The 8,428-nt window shown below is 37.3% G+C and overlaps 1 long non-coding RNA gene across 1 annotated transcript; it reads left to right on the top strand.

Moving 5' to 3' along the window:
* Window positions 1-7,359: 7,359 nt before the first annotated feature.
* On the top strand, window positions 7,360-8,100 carry LOC131252028 (uncharacterized). Its single transcript, XR_009174109.1, has 3 exons — window positions 7,360-7,644; window positions 7,714-7,777; window positions 8,031-8,100. It is a non-coding gene; the product is annotated as an uncharacterized LOC131252028 (long non-coding RNA).
* The last annotated feature ends 328 nt before the right edge of the window (window positions 8,101-8,428 follow it).

Below are 8,428 nucleotides of genomic sequence, written 5' to 3'. Positions count from 1 at the left end.
TTCTTCAGATTATTAGTTTAATTTAGTTCTTAGTTTTAGTTCTAGTTTATTTCAGAAAGACATATATATGAGTCCATGTGGATTCAACCTTGGTCTCACTATGTTATTACTATATCGCAGCCATGCACTTAGAGTTGTGAATAGATACAAGTACAGTAAAGACATTGAAGCTTCAGCTCTTAATGTCCCATTTTGAAAACATTAAAATGGAAGAGTCTGAAACTTTTATGGAATTATTCTAAACTGAATGATATTTGTAATCCTATGTGGTGTTTATGAGAGATGATTCCGGAATGCTGTATATGTAGAAAAATACTTAGATCCCTACTAGATAGGTTCACTCCCAAGATAACCTCGATAGAAGAGTATATGAACATAAATGAGATGAAATTAGAAGAACTCTTAGGTTCTTTACAAACATTCAAATTATACTTTAGTCATACTCTAAACATCTTATAGGCATTCACATAAACATGTAGAGATTAAATCTAAATGTGATAGTGATGATGGGGATGAGGAGGAGGAATTATCTAAAAAATTTAAGAAATTTTTGAAGTTTAGTAGAGGGAAGAGTTGTGACAAGAAGGACAAGATGGTTGAAAAGCGTGAAGTTAAATCTGTTAAAACACCCAAGAAAGTCCAATATAATAACTATGAGGGTTACAAACACTTACCCTCGATTGCCCTAGCAAAACAAGATTTAAAGGCAAGTCTATTGCGATAAAATGAGATGATACAGAGGAGTCAAAATCCACTTCAGAAGACTCCTCACGTGTTGAAGAATTTAGTTAACAAAAGTGTGGAAATTGAAGTTGGTTGAAAGTCGGTATGAGCTTTTACTATTCAAAGGAGTTTTCTTAGTTGTTTTAGATACAAATTAGAGCTTAAGAGAGAAACTAAGGGGTGACAGAATCTCTAGGAAGCAGTTCTTATTCTTTGACTTCTCAATTCTATTTTGTCTTTCTTTTATTTTTTCTTCTAGGTTATTGTCACGTTAGGTTAATCTCTTAGTTAAGGCTAAGGGATGAAGCTTGTAGTTCAATACATTATTTAGTTTAGTTGATTCAGCAACAATGGTTGAAATTATGATATTAGATTGAATTGATTTGAATTTACTTTAAAGTCGTTGAGTTGTTTTTTTCTGTATTTGTTGTGCACTTCAAGTACAATGAATGCTTTGATTTAACAATTGTTTAACCTTAATTTAGAGAAGGATTCAATATGTATAATTGATTGATCTATAGTCACCTAAGGGTTCTTTAGACGCTTTTAATTCCCTGCGATTGGTGTCCGAGTACTTCGTGAGAGAATTATTCAATTGAATTCATATTCTAATATTGTTTATGATTGGTTTAACTACTCTATCTTCTGATTTAATAGGATAGGACTTTGATTCCAATTGAGTTATAATCGTTGAATTAATAAAATAGATATTGTGATTGCTATAAGTAGATTCCTAGATCCTTAGTCTTTTTTATTCTTGTTTAAAACTCTCTTTTTTATCTCATTGGATTAAAAACCCAAACAAACTATTATACTTAAATTAGTTTTAGACTGTGTTTTCCATTCCCTATGAATTTAACTTCGGTCTCACCGAGTTATTACTATTTTGCAACCTTGCACTTGGGGTTCGTGAACAAGTTTTTAATATCGTTGCTAGAGAGTGGCGTTGAAAATAATTAGGTTTAGGTTTCTAGATTTTATTTTTTATGTTAGATTTTTCTTGTTTTATGAATTTTCCTAACCTAGGATTTTTAGAATTTTCTAATTTTTAGAACTTTATTTTTAAGGTTTATCTTATTTTTTCTAAAAATACTAACATTGTTTATTGTTTTTATTTTATAGTGTATTCATTCTAGTTCCTCTTTTCTAGTAACATCCTTCCTTACTCCATCTATAAGGCCCGTATCATAGTCCGTACCGTTCGATAGGCTTCCGCGGTCCTCCCAGTCGAATTCTGGTGACCTAAGATATGTAAATAGCATTTGCACGTGACCCTGAGTCGCATCCTATCAATCTAAGTCGACTCAACCTGAGACTTATACCCTTGCAATCACGCTGTCACCATGGTTCCAACGTCGCGTCTTACGTGCCGATGCGATACCTAGTCCAAGAATTGTGGGCTCGCATTTATTTCGAGGAAAACGCCATGCATTGCAAAACCCAAGAGAATCTCTACCAACATCAAATCAATCAATTAATCTTAAGTCAAGTACAACAAGTACACAACCCATCCCTCTCCCATTCCCAAAGTCAACTCTCTCTCTCTCTCCACCCATCCCTTTCTTACACTCACCCATCACCCATCACTCACTCTTACATCACCTCTCTCTCTCTCTCTCTCTCTCTCTCTCTCTCTCTCTTTCTCAAGTCCATCTCCCAAGCAACTCAAGGAGATGAAATGTCCAAGCATTTTAAGGGAGAAGGAGAAGCTAGGTGTGGCCCACTTTTTACCCTCAAAACCCTCATCTCAACCCTTCAACCTTCATTATCTACTATCAAAGAAGAAGTCAAGGAGTTTATGTCATGCCCCAAACTCAAAAACCGGGCTCACAAAATTCTCGATCGATGAATCCGGTACCGAAGATAACATCACATATCTTCTGATAGCTACCTAGCACTCTATGATTATTGAGAACTTAGAATGGTTAGATCCCCGAGTTCGAATAACTTCGAGATTTTTTGATATAGCTCCCTACCATTGAGATATGAGGCTGCATAGTATTCCCGTTTTGATTGTTTCTGATCCAGGATCTGAGGTTCAGTAAGGGTCACCATTCTATTGAGGAGACATCTTGGGAGCGCAAGGCTGAGATTAGAGTACGATATCTTCATTTGGTTATAGATTGATTTTACTTTGTATATGTTTATATCCATGCTTCCTCTTCCCTTGCCTTGTCTTGCGTGATAGTAAATTTTGAGGATGAAATCTTTATTAGGAGGGGAGAGCTGTGAGACCTGTATCCTAGCCCGTACCGTCTTGTAGGCTTCCACGGTCCTCTTGGTCGAATTCCAGTAACCTGCGATGCGTAGATAGCGGTTCCACACGACCTTTAATTGTATCTCGTATTCTAGAGTCGGCTCAACTCAAGACTTGTACCCTTGCAACCGTGTTGTTACCACAGTTTCGACGCCACATCTCGCGGGTCGATGCGATACTCGAGCCAAGAGATGTGGGCCCACGGATATTTCGAAGAAACACCACACTTTGTAAACATAAGAGAATCTCTTCCTAAAACATCACATTAATGACCTCACTTGGCAAAGTACACCCATCACTTAACCCATTACTCTATCTCATCCCCAAGTACAAAAGCAACCCCAAAAGTCAAACTTTCCATCACTTCACCCATCCCTCTCCTCATCCATCACTCCATCGCATCTCCTGTCTCCCTCCCTCTTTCTTTCTTCACTCCCAAGCAACTAATGTCTAAGCCTTTCCATGAAAGAAAAGAGAAATCTAGGTGTGGCCCACTCCCTACCATCCAATCCCACCATCCAAACTTCATCAACTTCCGTCAAATTCGAAGCCGAGGAGTTTAGCTTGCCATTGATCCAAGAAGGAGAGATCTAAGGTGGGTGTTTTCTAGGATTAGATTTATAATTTTTTCTTGAATTTGATGATTTGAGGGCCCACTTGTGGTGAGACCCATCTTGATGTATGATTTGTATTAAAGAGGGGCCCATAGTGGTAGGGTCCCTCCGCTATTCCAATCTCTCTCTCTCTCTCTATTGCGGCCCACCTGATGAACATGTGGATCCACACCGTCCAGCAGATCTGGACGGTGAGACCCACCTATTACATCTAGGCCGTCTATTTTGGACAGGCCCAGATGAAGGGAAATAAACATCAGCTTGATTCGGACCCCGGTGGCCCACCACCATGTTGTGTGCATTGATCCAATGTAACGGCCCGTGCTTTGGAGTACTTGAGTGTTACTATTATAATCTAGATTAGCGTAATTGTATGAAGATACAAATAATGCATATTGTTCACGATCATTTAATAAGTCACAACCCATTGCTAAATTTCAATAGTCGAAATGCCAACATCTCATACCCAACCATTAATTTAAATAAATTGATAACTAAATGTAAAACCCATGGATTTTGGCCCACTTACAAACCCAAATAACTTAATCTTTATAATCAAGGACTTATAAGGGACTGAATGAATGGATAAATGGCCCTGATCAGGCTGTGACCCACGTGAACGATTTAGAAATATACGTATATTTGTATATATATAAATCTAAATACTACATACGCTATGAAATGTTACTTGTACACTTCATAAATAGTTAAAATTTCATAATACCTTGATGTGTAATTACAATCCACATTATAATTACACATTTATGACACTATTTATATGAATTTCAATCGTAAAAATCTATATGACATAAATTAATAAAATTTATAATAAATAACACATTTCAAGCAATTGGGATCTTATATAGAGAATTTAAAACATAAAACATATATAACCACACATAATATACAAATAATATATATATATATATTAATCTTTGCTTACTGATGTGCATATAAATTATATTATTTAACAATCTATAACAATATAAATTATATATGACAAAATGAGAAATTTGCGACTGTACGACCCATTTATGGCCTATTTAGGAGACCAAGCCCACCTTTTTTTATTTTGCAAAAATAAGCCCCAGCTATACGGATGGTTTGCCAAAGGTCGAAAATGCCCCTGCTTTTTCCTTCAAGCGGATCGATGGTGCTCGAAGATGAGCGCTCACACTCCTCGTACTCCGAGTTGTACAAACAATTCAAAAGATATCAAAGTTACATGGGCCCCATAGTTACGTATTTATTATATCCACAACGTTCATCCATATTTCGAGATCATTTGGGAGCATTATCAAAAAAAAAAAATCATATCCAAAGATCAACTGGACCACACCACAAAAGAGCAATGGGAAAATTGAATTTCACCGTTAAAATTTTTATAGGGCCCACCATAACATTTATTCTCCATCCAATCTATTCATAAGGTCACAAATACCTGGATGAAGAGGGAAAACAAATTTCATAATAATCCAAAACTTCTGTGACCCCTAAAAGGGTTTCAATGGTAGACGTTCAATCCTCCACAGCCTTTTACAGTGTGGTCCACTTGATAGTTAAATCTGTCTTATTTTTCGTCTCAAGCCTTAATACAAGTTCGTCCAATATATGGACGGTTTGGATATAACACATACCTCATAATAGGACCCACAAAAAGCGGTGGGGATTACAACAGTAAAAAATAAAATAATAATAAATAAATAGGCCAGGAACTTATGGCTACGGTGTTTTCTATAACTACGGATTATAACCGTAGCCATAGTCGTAGCCACTGCCATTTCAATACGTCCTTTTATATGTATCGAAGGTCTTTCGATTAATCGAAAAAGGTCCAGAACTGTCCAACGAGTTTGCCTCAAAAATCGTGCAATTTTCAATACATATCGAAGAGTATTCGATATGTATCGAAGGTGAAATGACCAATAGCTACAGATTATAACCGTAGCCATAACTGTAGTCTGTGCCAGTTTATGAAATTTTATTTTTTTTACTTGGATAAATTTATTCTACCTACAATTTTCTCTAATACATATTTATATAAATATGTATATATAAGCATATAAAAAAAAATTTCTCTCTAATTTTCATTTATTTCTTTATTCATTTAACAAGAATATCTCCTAAACCAAAATTAGTTACTTGACGTACCCTATATGATTTTGGGGTAGGAGAAGCTACTTTAGCCTACCAACCTGGTTATTTTTCAAGATTCCATCAGATTTATGGTCGAAAATCCATTTCATTCACTTCGCGGTCAATTTTAATCAGTTCGCGGTCAATTTCATTCATTTCATTTACTTCGCGATCAATTCCATGCATTTCACGGTCAATCCCAGCGATTTCGTGTTGATTCACGGTCATTTCGAGGCATTTCATGGTCAATTCCCTTCACTTCATGGTCATTTGCATGCATTTCATGGTCAATTCACTTCAATTCATGATCATTCCCATGCATTTCACGGTTATCCCAAACTATTCCGTGTTGATTCACGATCATTTCGAGGCATTTCACGGTCAATTCCCTTCACTTCACGGTCATTTGCATGCATTTCATGGTCAATTCGCTTCAATTCATGATCATTCCCATGCATTTCACGGTCATCCCAAACTATTCCGTGTTGATTCATGGTCATTTCGAGGCATTTCACGGTCAATTCCCTTCACTTCACTGTCATTTGCATGCATTTCACGGTCATCCCAAACTATTCCGTGTTGATTCATGGTCATTTCAAGGCATTTCACGGTCAATTCTCTTCACTTCACGATCATTTGCATGCATTTCACGGTCAATTCGCTTCAATTCATGATCATTCCCATGCATTTCACGGTCATCCCAAACTATTCCGTGTTGATTCACGGTTATTTCGAGGCATTTCACGGTCAATTCCCTTCACTTCACGGTCATTTGCATGCATTTCACGGTCAATTCGCTTCAATTCATGATCATTTCCATGCATTTCTCGGTCATCCCAAACTATTCCGTGTTGATTAACGGTCATTTCGAGGCATTTCACGGTCAATTCCCTTCACTTCACGGTCATTTGCATGGATTTCATGGTCAATTTGCTTCAATTCATGATCATTCCCATGCATTTCACGGTCATCCCAAACTATTCCGTGTTGATTCACGGTCATTTCGAGGCATTTCACGGTCAATTCCCTTCACTTCACGGTCATTTGCATGCATTTCATGGTCAATTCGCTTCAATTCATGATCATTCCCATGCATTTCACGGTCATCCCAAACTATTCCGTGTTGATTCACGGTCATTTCGAGGCATTTCACGGTCAATTCCCTTCACTTCACGATCATTTGCATGCATTTCACGATCAATTCGCTTCAATTTATGATCATTCTCATGCATTTCACTTTGTACCTTGGCTTATTCGTTATTAGAATCCTTAACCCTAAGTGCGGATTTCCTTGTGAGCCTCCCCTCATAATCTCACTGACCAAAATTGACCCATATAGGGTTAGTATGGGAGTACAAGTGCCACTAGGGCCATTTACATCAAAACTGGAGTTTGGGGGAACATTCCATCCACTGTGGGTCCCATCAAATCAATGGTCTGGAACTGGATGACTGAACAGTGGGTCCCACTCACAGAAGTTCAGAACCCGAGGATGCCATGCATATTCATGGTTTTACAGCCATGCTACATGGCATCATAGCAATTTAAAGTGTCCATATAACATCTTTATACACTCTTTCCCATTTCTTGTTTACTTAAAAAATAAAAAATAAAAATCTGTGGCTAGTTATTAACTTATGAATAGTATATTTAGCACGTCTGCTCCCTCAGTCTCATGATTCCAGGATGTTTCTGATCAGAAATAGTTGAATTTCTACTTTTCACTACCATTTCCTTTTCCTTCTGCTTCTAGTGACTAAAATTTTGGTATGTAGGATATATGTGGACCTCCCAGATGCTGAGAATCGGATGAAAATTCTAAGAATATTTCTGGCCTAAGAAAACCTAGATTTTGTATTCCGATTTGACATACTTGCCAATGCAACTGAAGGATATTCAGGGAGTGATTTGAAGGTGAAGTACCTACACCTGTTGTCTTTCTTGGCCATCTATTCCTCAATTTCTTACTTTCTTTTTGTGCAGAACATTTGTATCGCAGCGGCATATAGGCCAGTGCAAGAACTTCTAGAAGAAGAAAAGCGGCTATGTTCCTTGACTTGTAGGTTACTGTTGATGTCTGTTTATTTCCTTGGATGCAGTTAGAGTCGAACCAGATTTATGTATGCTTTAAAGCATAACTTCATTTCTGAAAATGTATGGACCAGTGCATGGGCATTGGGCTTTGTGGACAGGCATTGATGTGTCCACTTGTGCATTTTTATAATTCATTTGATTACTCGTTACTCTCTCTTTCACTTTTTCACATATGTTAAATTGCCATTGCTTTTTGGTTTAGGGAGGTACAAATAATGCACTGTGAGTATTGAGGCCTCTGAATTTGGACGATTTTATTCAAGCAAAAGCTAAAGTATGGAAATAATCTCCTTTTGTAGTTCCAAATTCCCATAGTAATTGATTGCAATACTTGAAAGAGAAGTGCCCACTGTATATTCTCTTAGGTCAGACTAAGCGTTTGCTAGGGTGATGCCGTTGAAACCAATATCGATATCTGTACAATTATTCTATAATCTTAAGAGAATAGGGGGAACAATCACCACCTACAACCAGTGGTATGCCACGGCCTAGTTTTTGCCTTCAGAAATTTGTATGTGCATATGTATCTCGGTTGCAGGTGATCAGTCCTCCAAAAATAAAGGGAATTGATCGCGAAATGCATGCAAATGACCGTGAAGTGAGG

Source organism: Magnolia sinica, chromosome 7 (genome assembly GCF_029962835.1).
Source record: "Magnolia sinica isolate HGM2019 chromosome 7, MsV1, whole genome shotgun sequence".
Classification (NCBI taxonomy): Eukaryota; Viridiplantae; Streptophyta; class Magnoliopsida; order Magnoliales; family Magnoliaceae; genus Magnolia; species Magnolia sinica.
This window is presented reverse-complemented; position numbering and strand designations above follow the sequence as displayed.